Raw genomic sequence first — 17,651 nt, 5'->3', positions numbered from 1 at the left:
AATTCCGAGAGGATTAGGTAATTAAATGCTTAAGTAGGTCGAGAGACATTTAGGCATAACTTCGATAAAGACAATCTGTTGTTCCTACCTATCGTGAGAATCTTGAATCACTATTAGCATATTTCAAGTACCAAAACACATAGTGAACATAATTCTAGTTTTCCATAAAATCTTTATTACAAACACTTAAACTAAAGTGACCAACAATTATTAGCAAATCTCCAAAACCCCCATTTTATCTTTTTGTCTCATCTGTTCGAATTCAACTTGTAGCTATAGTTTCAAATTAGTTCAATCGCTATTCACATTATTCCCTGTGGATTCTACCCCGACTCCAAAAGTTGGGTAAATATATTGACGACGACTGCCTTGCACTAGATTGACGTGTAAGTTGAGCAACCACGTTGCACTAGATTGATGTGTAAGTTGAGCATTATCAGGTTTTTTAGATGTTCATCCTTTTGTCCTTTCCACTGTTGTAGTCCAAGAACTGCTTTTAAATTAAAATTATAAGTTTCACATGATTTATATTGAATCATGTCCATGTTTGTGCTATTATTTGAGTTTCATGTTAAGAAAATCTGAGTTTCATGTATAATAAATCAATGGGTATGTTGGTTGATGTAGATCTCATATAAAACCCTTGAATTATGATTTGATCATTGTAGTTATGATGCATTAACATGTTCATTCTCATGTACAAGATTATGCCTCCTAACTGTTTGAAAAAATGTTTAAATAAATGAATTATGCCTTGTGATCTTTTGGTGATTTTATTATTGAAATCATGCTATTACTATAAGTTTTAAAACTATTTCCATTCTTAAGCCATGTTTTACAATTGTTTGATGAAATGTCTCAAAGAATAAGTTTTGAATAATGACTACATGTTGTGTCCTCAAGTTTTCGTTCAATCTTGTGGTTATTGTTATTCAGTCCTAGGGGTTTGACTACCCAAAAACTTAGTTGTTACAATATTTTAGTATGTTACAGAATAGTTCAGATAAACTATGAATATATTCAGCCAGTTAGCCGTTAGGATCAATTACTTATCCAGTTAAGCTTAGTTTAGTCCCGTATTAAGTGTCAGTTTAGTTGGGAGTAGGATTTAGCGCAGAGCGAGTGTAGGGATCGCGACTTCTCCATCAGTTAGGAAGAGTCACTATAAATAATCCCCATACACCAGAAATACATAGTCAGCGTAGGTTATGAGATATAACCCGCCAGTCAAGGACTGACACTCTCAGGGATCACCTGCCAATTTAGGACTGATCTCAGGTGTCACCCGCTAGAATTGGACTGACTCCACAACTATTGTTTATAGTCGTGGCATGTTACTAACACCCTTCCAACTAGGGTCACAGGTTGGACCCCAATCAGCTCAGACTGGGGCATGTTGTTTAGATGATAGCTCCCACAATCTCAGTCTAGTATTCTGCTCAGTAATAAGCTTCAGTTTTGCATACTCTAGCATATAAATATGAGCTGTCTATTTATTAGTAATTAGTATTTCATATTATAGATTATATGTAGAACATGTTTTATGCTTGGTCACACATTCACAGTTAGTTTTCATACATTTTTTCTCAGTATCTCTTGCCATACATTCAGTCAATTATTACTCATGGACATGGGCAATGTATATCAGCCTAACCTTATTTTGCATACCATTTTATTCAAAGTACTGAATGCATACTCGTTTCTTGTGCTATCATGTCTTATATCATAGGTTCGGATGCTCGAATTCGTAACTGTACTTAGACTTTCTAGGGCATCAGTAACAACAGTCGTGGTAAGTTCTCCTCATTGGAGGAAGAGTTACCTTATGCTCAGTTTTGTTACTAGTTCAACTATTTAGTAAGTCAAAGTTAGTTAGGGTATTGTCCCATCAACTCAATAGTCAGACAATTTAGAGGCTTTCAGAGTAGCATAATCAGTCAGTTAGTTTTTAGTTGTTATTATCAGCCATTTTATTAGTATTGTCAATATTGTTTTACAGACATAACCAAAACTATGATTTAAAACCTTATGGAGTTTTTTAGTTAAATTTTGCATATGATCTTTTGTTATCAGTTTTACCTAGTGCTCACAGCAGGTAAAAACTCATGGGTTAGCTTGTGGTCTCTCAGTACCATAACCACCGTATGGCATCCAGGGTGTACTCTTGGGGCATTACAAACATTGTATCATAGCCTAAGGTGTTTAAGCGCCCTAGGGAGTCTGAAATCCGCATTAAGTTGAGTCTTGTGCATGGGTGTGAAACATGCCACACTTATGTACAAGAGGCTATAAGATGTTGTAAGAAATGTTTCTCTTCTTTCACTATTCATATCAGGTGAATAATCATGAGATCAAGTTGAAATCTCTTTCTAATTCATTTTTTCCATCCATTTACAAAATATACCTCCTAGAAACACTAATGGGAGACGAATTGAAAACTATTTTGTACCTCTGCCTATTGGAAAAGATCCCCTGAATGAACATGTTTCTCATGGAGAGTTTAGAACTAAATTTACTACTCTAGCTCACTTTGTAATAGCTAAAAATGTTTGACCAGCTGCAGTCACAGCCAACCTAGTGGCTACTACTATTGCAGGTAGGATTCAGGACATCACCCGAATGAATCTTCCTCTATTTTTGAGATCTAAATCTGATGATGATTCGTAGGAATTCCTTGACATTATTTAGAAGGTGACTAACATTATTAGTATGAATTCTAGTGAGAGTGCTGAACAGGATGCTTACCAGTTGTAGGATGTAGATCACACCTGGTTTAAGCAGTGCAAAGGGGATAGAGGCACAAATACAGATCCTATAGAATGGAAGGAGTTTACTACTGCCTTCTTAGATAGATTCTTCCCATTTGAGATAAGGGAGGCTAAGGTGTTAGAATTTATCAACTTAAATAAGGGAAATATTAGTGTGAAAAAGTATTCTGTCAAGTTTACTCAGTTAGCCAGGTATGTTCCTTATGTGGGGACTAATAATAGATCTAGAATGAGCAAGTTTATATCTAGGGTATATGATAGTGTGGTCAAAAAGGGTAAAATTGTGATGTTAATTAAGGAGATAGACATATCTAGGATTATACTCCATGTTAAATATATTTAGAAGAAGAGAGAGAATAAGAGAACCAAAATGGGTAGCTTTAGTTTTGCTCAACCTAGGTTAGAAGGTGGTAACTATTCTCAGTTAATCAAAACTTTTCTGCCCCAAATCTATATTCATGTAGTGCGCCAACACCAAAGTACAGGAATGACAGTCGAGATGAGGCGCCAGGCTCCAAAACCAAGGGTAGTGTGAGCAGTGGTTGTACCCATTTACTTTATGGAGAATGTGGTAGAAATCACCTAGGTATGTGTAAAGTTGATCGTCATGTACGTTTGGATATGGTAAGCCAGGCCATAGGATGCAGGAGTGTAGAGTAATGGCTTAGAGGGGAAAGGATTTGTTCCAATAGGGTCAGTCCAACCGTCCTGTAGTTCTTTTTGGTGACCCAGCTCAACAGGGCTCCACTTCCAGCACAATCAGTGGGTAGTGTCAGGCTATGCTATATGCAATTTAATCCTGACATGATCAGGAAAGTTCTCCTGATAGGGTTATGGGTATGTTATAGGCCTTTCATATTCTTATGTATGTTTTACTAGGCTACGGAGCTTTACTTTCTCTTATAGCCACCTCCCCTCGTTATAGTTATCAACTTTGGTGTCAAAACTAAAATATTAGCAGAGCCTTTCTCATTGTCTACCTCAGTGGGTAAATCTATCCTAGCCAGATGGGTATATAAAGACTATACAGTTTTAGTATCCTAGAAAATAACTTCAGTTGATTTCTGATATAGAGTCATTCGATTTTAGTTTCTGAATGGACTGATAATTAAAAGGAGGGATAGTACCTCAGTCCTTATAAGTCAAACGTGTCTTCAGGTTCTTTCTCAAAAATCCTATGATAGCATATGATCTACAATTAAAGGCGTGAAACCAAGAGTTTAGCAAAAGTAGTAGAGTTGGTATAGTGTTATCTGAATTTGAGCAGAGCATATTTCATGGGGATGGTGTGATGAAAGGTGAATCAGTAGGCTTAAAGTAGTGTATGCAATAATTTAGGTTTGTTGAATCGAAATATATGTTGTGTATGTGATATTTGTAGGCTATGATGAAGGTATTATGGTTATTACAAATTTGGGGATATCCAGGATACGTGTTAGAATCTAAGTTTGAATCTTGGAAGGTTGAGCTAATAGATAGAGGAGTTGAAAATTTTAGGTTAGTCAATTTTAAGTTGTACATGGTGATCGTTGGGGCTATAGAGGGCTAGGTGTTGTATCTCAGAAAAAAGTATCAACAACACATTTTACATTATCGAGCATAGTGATTTAGGGTGATTTTACCAATTATATGTATTATTATACCAAAATTCTAGAGTAAAGTGGTGGAAATTTAGTTTAGATATATTGATTAAACGGTTCCTAGACTTAGAATGATGACTTTAAGCTAAGGGGGAGATGATAGAGTAAGTAACCAAGTCAGGCTCTAGTATCCTAGTAGTGATGTTAGGATGGGTAGAAAAGCAATAGCAAAGGATGATGCCTAATCCATTCTAATTATCTCAATGCAAGTTTTTTCACTCATCATGATATCTAATTATGCCTTTTATGTCAGCTTTATGATCATAGTTCATGTTTATACATATCATTAAGAATCATGTACGCTTCCAGTCCCTAGTATAAAGAGTTCCAGTTTGCTCAACAGTAAGAACCATCTTCCACGAATTTAGAAACTCCAAGCTTAGGTCATGCGGCTCATGACTCAGGTATTCATGTTTTACGGTGTTTTCACTTCCCGTACCCATGCAACACTCTTCATGATCAGCAAAATTCAGATTCATGTCATGTATGTCCTTACTTCAAACCTCTTTGATGAATTCATTTCATTGACCCTCTATTCCTTAGGCCTTAGTTTCAGATCCCATATATTCAGTCATGATTTAGTTCTTAAGTGTCTCTTGCATCATCTCAGTCTTTCCTTAGTATTTCAGCCAAGTCAGTATTATTTTGAGGACGAAATATCCCAATGGGGGAGATGTTGTAATACCCAATCTTTCATATCCTAAACCTTCCATATTCTCTATACGTAACAAGATCCAGCTTAAAGTAATAGGTACTCATAAGTTGACTCTCTCATCTTTATTTTAGCCTTATAACCATTCTCATTTCATTACATGTATTCAAGAAATTAGTTTAGCTCATCATATACAGTTCAAGTATTATGTTTCAGAATCAGTTATGCAATCTTGTTCCAAATCATGCATGTTCAGTACAAGATCTCAGTATAGTACTCTTAATCTAACTAGTCTCATTCAAGGACGAATGTTTTCAAGGGGCGATATTGTAGTACCCTTAAAATCCAGACCAATATTAGAACCATGCTTTAAGCTCATGAGAAACAAATTATAGTGCTTTGTCAGTTTTATGAGTGAGTTTGAAGTATATTGTCTCAAATAACTCCAAGCTATTAGACAATTAATAATATCCCTTACCAATTGAGTTCTTGAGAAGAATGTTGCTATAGTCAACTTCAAATGTGAATATCTTTTATTCTACTAAGAATTTTCCATCTCAAGATCCACCAAATTGTAGATAATTGAGTTAGATTTCTAAAGATACTAATTTTGCCTTAATCTGATGCCTAGGTGATAAGTTATGATATTTTTTGTACAAGGTAGTGAGCCACTTTGATTGTACCACATCACGGTGAGCCCCTAAATCACACTCTTCTTTTGTTGGTAGGTTACCCTGATTGGCCAATGTTGCGCTAGGAATCACGATGGAGCAAGCAGTGAACCGACGAGCGGTAAGTCATCTACTATGACTCACCGTTATGACATCGCATCGCGCCAAGCTGTAAATTTGCACTCGTCTATTTTCCAGTATGCCATCATGATGGCACCGCATTACACCAAGGAAAAAAATTGGGATTTGGTTGAAACTTTTAATTTTCCAGGGAAAGTTTGCTCTTTTCCCATGGCCTAAATCCGTCCAAAACACGAAATTAAAACCCCAAAGAGGCATTATGTGCCCCATTATTTATAATTTCTCTCCAAGAAAGTACTATTATCTCAATAATAAACCCTAGCCCCTTAAAGATTCAATCTCAAGTTTCAAGAAAACCAAGAAAAACATTCATGAATTCTTTAGTCAAGGTATGTTAGATTTTTATCCTTGGGTCCCTTCCACTGTTGGATTCCAAGAACCTCTACTAAATTCAAATTATGAGTTTCACATGATTTATGTTGAATTATGTCCATGTATGTGTTGTTATTTGAGTTTCAAGTTAAGAAAATATGAGTTTCATATAAAATAAATCAATGGGTATGTTGGTTGACGTAGATCTCATGTTAAGTCCTTGAATCTTGAATTGATCGTTGTAGTTATGGTGCATTAACATGTTGTTCATTCCCATGTATAAGGTTACACCTCCTAAGTGTTTGAGAAAATGTTTAAGTGAATTAATTGTTCCTTGTGATCTTTTTGTGATTTTATTATTGAAATTATGTTATTACTACAAGTTTTAAAAATATTCCCATGGTTAAGCCATGCTTTACAAGTATTTTATCAAAATGCATCAAACATTGAGTTTTGAATAATGACTACTTGTCGAGTCCTCAAGTTTTAGTATAATCTTGTGATTATGGTTATCAAGTCCTGGGGGTTTGAATACCTAAAAACTTAGTTGTTTACAGAATTTTAGTATGTTACAAAATAGTTTAGATGAACCATGAGCATATTCAGCCTGTTAGCTATCTGGATCAGTTACTTGTCTAGTTAAGCTTAGTTTAGACCCTTAATCAGTGCCAGTTTAGTTAGGAGCAGGATTCAGCACCGAGCAAGTGCAGGGATGGCGACTTCCCCATCATTTAGGCAGAGTCGCTAGTAAAAATCCATATACCACATAACTATATAGCTAGTATAGGTTATGAGATGTCACCCGCTAGTCTAGGACTTATACTCTCAGGGATCACTCGCCAGTTTAGGACTGACCTCAGGGGTCACCCGCTAAATTAGGACTGACTCCACAGTCATTGTTAGTACACATGGCATGGTACTAACTCCCTTCAAACTGGAGTCACAGGTTGGACCCCAATTAGCTCAGACTGGGCATGTCGGTTGATGATAGCTCCCACAATTTCAGTCCAGTTTTCAGCTCAGTAATCAGCTTCAATTTTGCTAACCCTAGCCTATAGATATCAGTTATTTATTTGTTAGTATTCATTATTACAGTTTACAGATTATATGCAGAACATATTTTATGCTTGGTCACGCATTCCTAGTATATACAATATTCATGCATTCTTACTCAGTACCTCATACGATACATTTAATCAGTTATTACTCATGCACATAGACACATATATATCAACCTAACCTCATTTAGCATATCGATACATTAAAAGTACTGATTGCATACTTATTTCTTCTTCTATGATATCTTATATCATAGGTTTAGAAACTCTTATTCCTAATTGTACTAAGACTTTCCAGTGCATCATCAATAGCAGCCGTGGTGAGTCCTCCTCCTTCGAGGATGAGTTACCTTATACTTATTTATGTTAGTAGTTCATCTATTTAGTTAGTCGTAGTTAGTTAGGGGCTTGTCCCCTCAACTCCACAGTCAGATAATTTAGAGGCTTTCAAACTAGTATAGTCAGTCAGTTAGTTTTCAGTTGTTATTATCAGCCGTTTTATTAGTATTGTCATTATTGTTTTACAAACATAACTAGAACTATGATTTAAAACTTTATCGAGTTTTTCAGTTAAATCCACATATGATTTTTTGTTATTAATTTTACCTAGTGCTCACAGCAGGTATCAACTCATGGGTTGGCTTATGGTCTCTCGGGACCGTAAGCACTGTGTGGCATACAAGTGTACTTCTGGGGCATGACAATTATGCATAATACTTAATTCGGAAAATAGAAGAGACCAGAATCATACCTTAAATCTCGATACCAAATCAATGATCAAACTTTCATAAATAGCAACAATAAGTATTATACCAATGATAGTACAAATATCAATAACAACGCAAGTAACTGGCTGTTCCGGATAACTAAATACCTAGTTGAGCCTATGAGTAACCCCATAACCCTAAGCTCAAAAGGTCAATCAACATACAACAACATATTGCATGCTTATTAGCAATATCTATGCAATCCTCCCATATGAGCTGATAGACATAGGTGCATATTGGTGATAGGCAAATGCACATTCAAGTCTGAATGCAGCCGAATCCATAATATCATAAATCTATTGTTATAACCATCACTGTCATAATTATCACATCATAATCATCCTCCGTTCTTGCCGAGTGTATATATATATAAATTCGATACATAGGGCTATCTAGACTAAAACCGGTAGATGTACATATAGGCACATCAATATAATCATCCTCCGGCCTTCGTGGATATTAATATCATCACCACAATGTCCTTTGGCCTTGTTAGGTATCAATATATCATCACAGTGTCCTCCAGCCTTGCTGGGTATATAAGTATATCATCATAATCATAAATATATACATAAATACTAGGTGCACAGACTCAAGCCATGGCTAAAAAAAGAGTAAGTCTATAAATGCATTAATCGAAGTGATCTTTGAGACTAAATCATTATAAAAGTGTACAAAGAGTTAGAATATCTCTTAACCAGAGTAAATAATAGTGTCCAATCATAGTATTATTGAGGAATGGGTTGATATGATATTAATGATGTCTTATATGTATATTTATTCCCATAGTTCCAGACTAGAATTGATACCTTGAAATATGGAAATATTGAGTTGATCTCAGGGCCCATTTATACACATATTGAATGGATTTATTATCTTTATGATGATTTGAAAATGAGGATTATATCCTTATTTTTATATGCATATTCACAATATATTTGTACCATTTAGGAACACTATTTTTAAAGAAAATGAGATATATTTTTTAAATACCTTGATATGTGAGCATAAATTGAAAATAAGGGTAGAGACTTTAAGATAGTATATGGGTTGTGAACCACTCATGGGTCCTATTTTTAGAGAATTGAGGCTTGACAAGTTTATCTTGAAAGTCATGTAGTGGCCAATAACTATTCACTTCATCATTCATTCCATTTTATTTTTATATGCATTTTCTATGTTTTGATTATATGTTTTCTTAATGTGTAATTAGAAACTATGTACCTTTGTGAATACCTTCTTTTATTTAAATTTTTAATATATGTATATATATATATATATACACATTAGAACTATTAGTGGAGATGGTGTGAGCTACTGTTTGGGAAATTATTGTTTTTCGGGTGATGTACTCAAATTACTTCCTTTACATATACTATTTTATACTTTGGTTAGTTGGAATATGATACCCACTGAGTATAAGTGGACTCACTCCTATTGTGCCTATTTGATTTTGATCCTTGTACGAATATGATATACGGTTGTTGATTATTCTTTTCAGTATCAATTTGATATACTGGCACACTCTACAGTTTAGAGGTTATTTTTGAACCCCTTCTTTCTTTTATATGTCATTATTTCATATTTAGAGATAAATTATATGTTTTAAAACATGGTTATATTTTAGATATGTCTTATACTTTTGACACAAGTTATTGGGAGTTTAATGATACTTATTTCAAACTTCCTTTTATTTTTGTGTTGACCTAATTTCATTTTAAAAAAAAATCTTTTTACTTACTTTATCTATGATTTTGCCTTCTTTATTAAGGATATTTCTCTTACCTACTGAGACTAGGTCTCGGTAATTTCCATCATGACATTAACTTTTGGGTTGTGATAAATTGGTATCAGAACACTAGGTTTATCTGCCTCATAAGTGTAAGAGTAGGATGTCAAGTTGAGTCTCGTTGATTAGTATGTTAACATACTTATCACTCTTCTAGAGGCTATAAGCTTTTTTTAAGAAAGATATATAATCTAATTTCTTGTTGCGGGTTGTTCATACCAATGTTATAAATTTGTATTTTATTCTTTTTTGTGCAGATGGTAAGGAATAGGTCTTGGATTCTAGGGATGTTGAGTCAACACCAAATATGGGAGCCTCACTATGAGGATTAAGTAGAGTTGTGGTTTACCTAAAGGTAGAGAATGGGCACGATGAGCAGCCCCAGTCAGAGGATATTCTCGGGAGGCCTATTTCGAGCCTGAGGTTGAGTACGCTAAAGACGACTATCAAATAGAGGGTGCGGGGCCATCTTATGTTCCATAGAGTTCAATTGATACCCGTGCTTCAGATGTGTTGATTCACCTTTTGAGTCACTTAGAGGGTATTTCCTTTAGTGTACTTGTTATTTGTCAGACTTCGGGTGGTGTTTCACTATCTGTACTGACATCTGCTTCTAGTATTCCTACTTCATAGGTACAACTATCATCTCAGGTGCCTATGATGATCCAAGCCAGGGCCTGGACATTACGGGTATCTTAAGTCCCACGTGGACTGGAGATCACCCCCTGCACCTAACCAAACAAACGTACCACAATCCAAAGTCGGATGAATTCTGAAAATATTACAAGATAACATATAATAGCTTAAGAAAGTTCTAAATGCATGTCCATAAACAACCACCTACAATCGACCCAACGACCGAATGACACCATCCAATAGCCAAAGTAGTCTAAACAAAGTCCTCTAAATAGTGAACCAAAACTAAATATCAATAAAGTGTCGGGACATGCCCCCGACTATAGTAAAAATAGTATTAAATAGTCTATAACTAAAATGAAAAACATACTAAAAAAATGGAACCTTCCAAAGCATGGAAGCTCACCACTTCAAGTCGACTCTCGATCAATCCACAATCACTGAGCAAGAGAAATAGAAGTATGGTCAGTTCCTGCATTGTGTGGGGTTACAACATTCGAAGATAGTTAGCGGTTGGAGTTATAGCATATAACTCAAGGATAGAGGAACAAAATAATGCCATGATAACAGTTCAAATGAATACAACATCCAATGCATAATATCATATGAAGTACATATACCTATACATATACACATACTAGAGTAGAGAGTAGCGCTTAGCATAAATTCGACAAAACCTTAACCTGGGTTGTGAAGCGTTATCATAATATTCCAGCCACAGGCTATATAGGTACATTGTTACTCCTGGACGGGACCCAGTAAGTGTTAGCCACACCAACTAGAGATATCATAGATGGACAGGGATTCCCTAGTACCCTTCGCCCTCCATGATACATATATATGTATGTGCACTTGGTGGATTCCCTTGAACCCACGCAAGTTCTTGGTCATTATAATTGGTATCGTCATACCTACTATAGCTTGCAATCAAGTCATTATCCAACCCTTTGGGATTCTTGTATACCCCACAGACTCCATTAAAAAATTCACTAGGGGATTCCTGCATACCCCACAAGGTTTTCAAGATCGTTATCATCCAATTAAATAATTAAGCCATTCATTAATGTCAAAAATAAATCAAACCAAGTGATAATTTATATTTAAAACCAATTATACAAGAGTGTTGAGGTTGTTAATAGTTTCCTTACAAAATTAAATAATTTGGGGATTCCTTTATATGTATATTTCCATAATTTACCAATTTAGGGATTCCATTGTACCCATGTCCATCCACTATTCCTGTACCCCATAGCATTTACCAACCATCAATTTAAGCAAAACGATTTCTTAAATATCATAGAAGAAGTATTTAAACAATTTATATTCAAAATCCTCAACCCATAGTTTAACACCTAACACCAAACTGCATAAAACTTATCCAAATCATGTCATCAAGAAAATACAATCATAGGGGAAGATTAATATGCCTCAAATACTAAGAAATTTGGAGAAGAAAGCACACTTAGAACCCTAGATGACCACCTCTCTTGGAACCCTAGGTTAAACTGGAATAGAGAATTTAAGAGAGTATTTGGGAGTATTTGATAGAGAATAGTAGGCTAATAAAGTACCAAAGATCGTAACCATGGTAGTACTGCCAAGGAACCCTACACTATTATCCTTACAACTTAATGGTACCACTTTTAATGGGACCCTACAACTCGTAGAGTACAGTTGTAGTCAACACAGAACACAAATTAGGACTTATAGTAGACACCCTATGATTGCACCTAATAACTGTAATATATCCATAGGGATATTAGTGAGACACTCGTACTCAAAGTAGAATCAAGACACAAACTTACTGGTTTATTTAGACTCTTCCTAATGACTCGTCAGGAAACCCTATAACTTATAGGGTATAGTCATAACTAGGGCAGTGAGCTCAATGCTCAAGAAATTTTCAAAGGCCAAAATCTGTGGTGTTTGAATTCTCCCCCCCTTGGATCATTTGTTCTCAAATGTCGGGTCAATGTAATTTATAGCATGATTTGACTCTATATAACTCTACTCTTCTCTTAAAAAACTCAGAAAATAAAGATGCCAAGGAAATCACTCTTTTCTTTAATAAAGTCAGAAAATAAAGATGTTAAGAATAACACAGACCTGAAGCACAATTATCTGGAATGGAAAACAAGAATGGATACTTGGACTTTATGTCCTCTTTGGCTTCCCAAGTATCCTCTTCAACCTTGTGGTTCCTCTATAGAGATTTTATCGAAACTACATCCCTCATCAACAACAAATGAACTTACAAATCCAAAATTTTAATTTGGACTTTCTCATATGATAAGGAATCCAAAATACCTACCTTATCTAAAGGAACAACTACTAAAGAATCATCCACACACTTTCTAAACATCAAAACATGAAACACCAAATAAATATAGCTCAAACTAGAAAGAAACTCCAACTCATATTCAATAATTCCAACCCTCTACAAGACCAAGTACAGGCCAACATACCCTGGACTGAGCTTTACCTTCTTTCCAAATTGCATTACTCCTTTCATAGGAGACACCTTTAAGAACACCCAATCGCTTACCTCAAACTCTTATTTCCTATGCCTCTCATTCATATAGTACTTTTGGTAAATTTGTGGAGCTTTAAGTCTATCTTGAATTACCTTCACTTTTTCCATCAATTAATAGATCAAATCCAAGATAAAAATCTTAGCCTTACCAACTTCAAATCACCCAATATGAGATGTAAACCTCCTACCATATAAGAAATACCCTGGTTTCTGGACCTTAGAAAATTTCCTGGAATTCTGATCTCTAGACCCAATACAACTCATAGGTATGAGCTACATGATGGGGAATATATGGAATGGCTCGGTCATATGTTGACTAGTATTTTTTGGTGAGATAAATTTTGGTTATTTAAATGGATACGACTTAGGGGTATGAGTCATATTGGTGGTTATGGGTATTTTGGTTTCTTAACTTAATCTTAGACTTGGTTACTTAGTTTTGGTATGAGTACCAATGTCTTACCATGCGCTATAAGCCAGGGTATGAATCATACCAGGGACTCGTATGGTAAACAATGTTCAATTCCCCATGTATTTTCTTCTGCCAAGGATACAGGTCATGGATATGGATCATATGCTGTAGGTATGACTTAGTTGCATGATTTATAAATAGGACAGTGTTTGATCCAATGGTTGAGTATTAGATTTGAGTAGTGGATACCAATTGTATTGGAAGGGTACAACTCATAAGGTCCAGTCATATCCCTGTGATAGGATTTGTGAAACTTAAGTGGGGGTATTTTAGGTATTTCCCTGCTAATCCTAATAACGCCCCAAGACTTCTAACCTACTTGGGAGGATATTTCCCAAATATTCTAATCATTAAAACTTAGAAATTCTTCCTAAACACTTTATAATTTCCTTAAGAGCTATTAGGCAAGGGAAGCTAGGGTTTCAACTAAGGGATCAATTTGGGGCTTTTCTTGGTGATTATATTTCGTTGTCATCTTAGTTTAAGGAATGTTTATCTTCCCTCATTGTTAATTTAATTAAAGTCATGGTTTATATAAATGTTTTCATGGTTTTACAATTGGATGGTTTTGGCTTTTAAATATGATTTACGAGTTTTTATGTAAATTGCTTGGTTATAGTTTCCCATGGTTTTAATTATACTTTTATATGCATTAATGGTGTTTTGGATAATTGGATTGAATGAGAATAGTTTGTTGGTAATTGGAATGAGTTTTGGTCATAGTATACCCCAATATGTTTGATAAAATGCTTATAAAGATATATTTATTGCATTGACTTGTTTTAATGGAACTCTTGCATGTTTTAATCATGGTAAAGGAATTATGCATAGTTTAAATGGTTTTCAAAGGCTAAACGCTAATTATTTATGCTTGTGGGGAACATAAAAATCTCCTAAGTTGTTTAATATAATAAATGGAAGAGAACTTAAAAGTCCCCTTAAACCTATAAATAGTTGGCTATGGATGATACTTGCAAGTAAGGGTTGGAATAATGATACCAATATCAATGGCCTTGGTTAATAAATGGATAATGGTTTGGTTATTTTGAAATTTATGTTAATTGGAAAATAATGGTAAGATGTGTAGCAAAGACATGGAAAGTAGAGATCCTGAGGGGACCAAAATTGGAAACTCATATTTGTCGATATGAGGTTGGTCTTGGTGTCTATGTGCATGATGTCATACTTTATTTTGAGGATGTACTAGTCATCCCATGGGATATTTCCCTAGTCGTGTAACTGTACACACTGGGGCCCTTTCAAAAAGGGGAGCTGAATCCATATAGCCCGTGGGTAGTTTAGGACGGCAAAACCATACAACCCAGGTAAAAGTTTTAAAGGCATTCTAAACCCTATTCATTTTCCTGGCATGTTTATATATATGTATGATTGTATGCATTATGGATGGTTTTACTTGGTTTCATAAATGACATTAATTTATCCTTACCCTGAGATCATGCTAGAGATCACTCGCTAACCCCATTTACTTGCGGTTATATACCCACGGTATGCAAGAATTGACCGTTCTACTCCTCCTACATTGTGATTGACTTGGGATCAACATTTGCACTAAAGTGGTGAGCTTTCATCCTTTCAGAAGGTATCATTTCATGTTATGGATATTTTTAGACATTTTAGTTTTATTTTGGATATTGAGTTTGGTTAGGTGGGGGGTATGTCCCAATTAGATTTTATTACTCTTTTGGATGGAGGCTTTGTGTTAATTCTATAGGTTGGTATGGGTAGGATCGATATTTGTGTCGACCTTGGCATGGGTATAAATAGGTAGGATGGCATTATCAGACATAATTTCTCACTATCCCATCATGTTTCATTTTGGGATTAATTATATTATGTTTTGGAACGTCTTTGGTTATGTCCTAGTTTATGGCCTTGTTTGGTGTGGTTTGGTATGGTTGGATTATTGGTATTGGATAGTTGGACTCAGTTGGGTTGGTGACAGTTGTGTTCTATTCCCAGACTCCTTATAGGAGCTGTTTTATTATTATGTTTCACGCTTGGAATTCAACCAACTCAGGGTAGGCAGCTGGGGGATGGGTTGGGTAACGGGGGTGGTCTCCGATCCTGGTCGGGGGAGAGTTGGGCCCATGTAGATTGTGGGTACCTTTGTATGTTGTGATAGTTGAGCTACAGAACCCTAGATAATGTTTTAAAGTGCATGTTAATCCTTTTTCCCTATCCCGATAGGTAATATGTATATATATGTGTGTGTATGTATATGCGCGCATATATTTGCACTGATTCTGTGAATTGGATTTGAATTATTGGAAAACTGTTGAACATTGCATTATGTTATCCTTATCCCTGAGTTTTAAGCTAGTGTTCACCCTACTAACCATCTTCGTATGCTATATCCCCATGCGATGCAGGCATCAAAGCTACTTCTACTTTTCCTGTGCAGAGTTAGGTTAGTTGGCTCAGTTCGTTGGTTTATTGTGGTGAAGTGGGGAGCTTCCATACATCAAAAGTCTTAGACATTTCATCAGTTTTTATCATAAACTAGAGTTGAGAGTTTAATTATCATTAACATTATAGGTTTCACTATCATTGTGATTTGTCAGAGTGAGGGACATGTCCTGACAAACAATAATTTTTGGTTCTTATGTTAAAAGGCATTGCCGGAATACTGTGGACTTGGGCGATATTGGTCAGTTTTTTTTGGCCCGTCGATGCTTATTGGTTATAGACGTACCCTTTATTCGTTAAACTTATTTTGTTATATGTTCAGGATTTATCCAACATTGGTGATATTGTGTTTGGTCTGGTTTGGTATAGGGGGTGATCTCCACTTAATGTGGGACTTGAGATACCCCTCATGGCCAAGCCCTGGTTTGGGTAGTGACAGGCCCGTAGGTGGCCCAGTAAGTGGACACCTACCTTGATTTTCCTTCTTTATTTGGGATTTATTCCTAGTGTTTCCTTGTGACCTACATATACACTTTTGACATTTTTTTAGTTACGTGTTGCACTTTATATACTTATAGACATATATTATATTCTAGGATTTGATTTTGATCTTGGATTACTTTATTCTTGATTTTGGTTGATAATTCAGTTAATGACTTTGGGTTTTATTCATTGATTATAGTGATAGTATTTGAATATCTTCATTTATGAATTCCTTCATTTCACAACGACGAATGGCTAAAGACCTTAGATAGGGTTGTGGGAACCTTGACAAATTGATGAAGTAGGGGAAGTGCTAAGGTTTCCCAAACCGATATTCTTGTATGTAATGTGGTTACCTTCAGTTTAATATATTTCTTAGCAATTGAAAATGTTAAGATCTCGCCCAGTATATCATTGCTTACTTCACAGGAGAAGGGATTAGGAAAAAATAATTATAAAAGTTATTTGATGATTAATTATCGATCTTGGCTAATCAACATCATCTACTTAATACGGTTTTCTTTCATCTAATAACTTGACACTCAAAAGGTAATAGTTAACTGGGATATAGGATAAGGGTTAGTGATGCGACATCTTAAGACTCAAAAGGTAAAGAATGAAATCTATCAATGTCTCCATAAGACAGTTGATGGTACATTACTTATCAGATCCTGCAAGCATGATATCTGGTTGGCTCAACAAAGAACAATAAACTCATCGAGTTTATAATCCGGGGGGAGCACAATTCTAGTGTTCATTTATGATTGATTACAACCACAGTAGAGTTCTTTTACTTGTTTGAGATTACTACTACAAACCCCCTATTTACTTTCTACATTACTCGTTGATTCCAGTAAATGAGAGATATAATTCCATGTATTGCCTGTGGATTCGACCCAAACCTAAGTCGGTTCACTTTACTTGATAGGGATAATTTTATCTTCTATTGGAAGTGTAGTTTGGACGTTGATCAAACTTCACCCTAATACTGGCCCTAGTCTAATGAGGGCGATGAGTCTTCTTAGGAGGATGGTGAGTATGATAAAATTGAGGAGGAGACTACACAGGACCTCAAGTCTAAAGAGGGGTTAGATAATCAGTTACCATCAGCAGGACCCAGTCTGAGTAGGGTACAACTATGGCCTCAAATCAAGTACCAATATCTCCAGCACTATTCACAGAGTTGTCTACATAGGATTCTCAGTATCTCAGTTCACCACAGGATGATCCACCTTTAAAGTCTACACACACTTCAGTTGTGCCTATTGTTGATGTAAACTCAAGGTTGTGTGTAGTAGGTAT

This window comes from Capsicum annuum, chromosome 11 (assembly GCF_002878395.1).
Source record: "Capsicum annuum cultivar UCD-10X-F1 chromosome 11, UCD10Xv1.1, whole genome shotgun sequence".
Taxonomy (NCBI): domain Eukaryota; kingdom Viridiplantae; phylum Streptophyta; class Magnoliopsida; order Solanales; family Solanaceae; genus Capsicum; species Capsicum annuum.
This window is presented reverse-complemented; position numbering follows the sequence as displayed.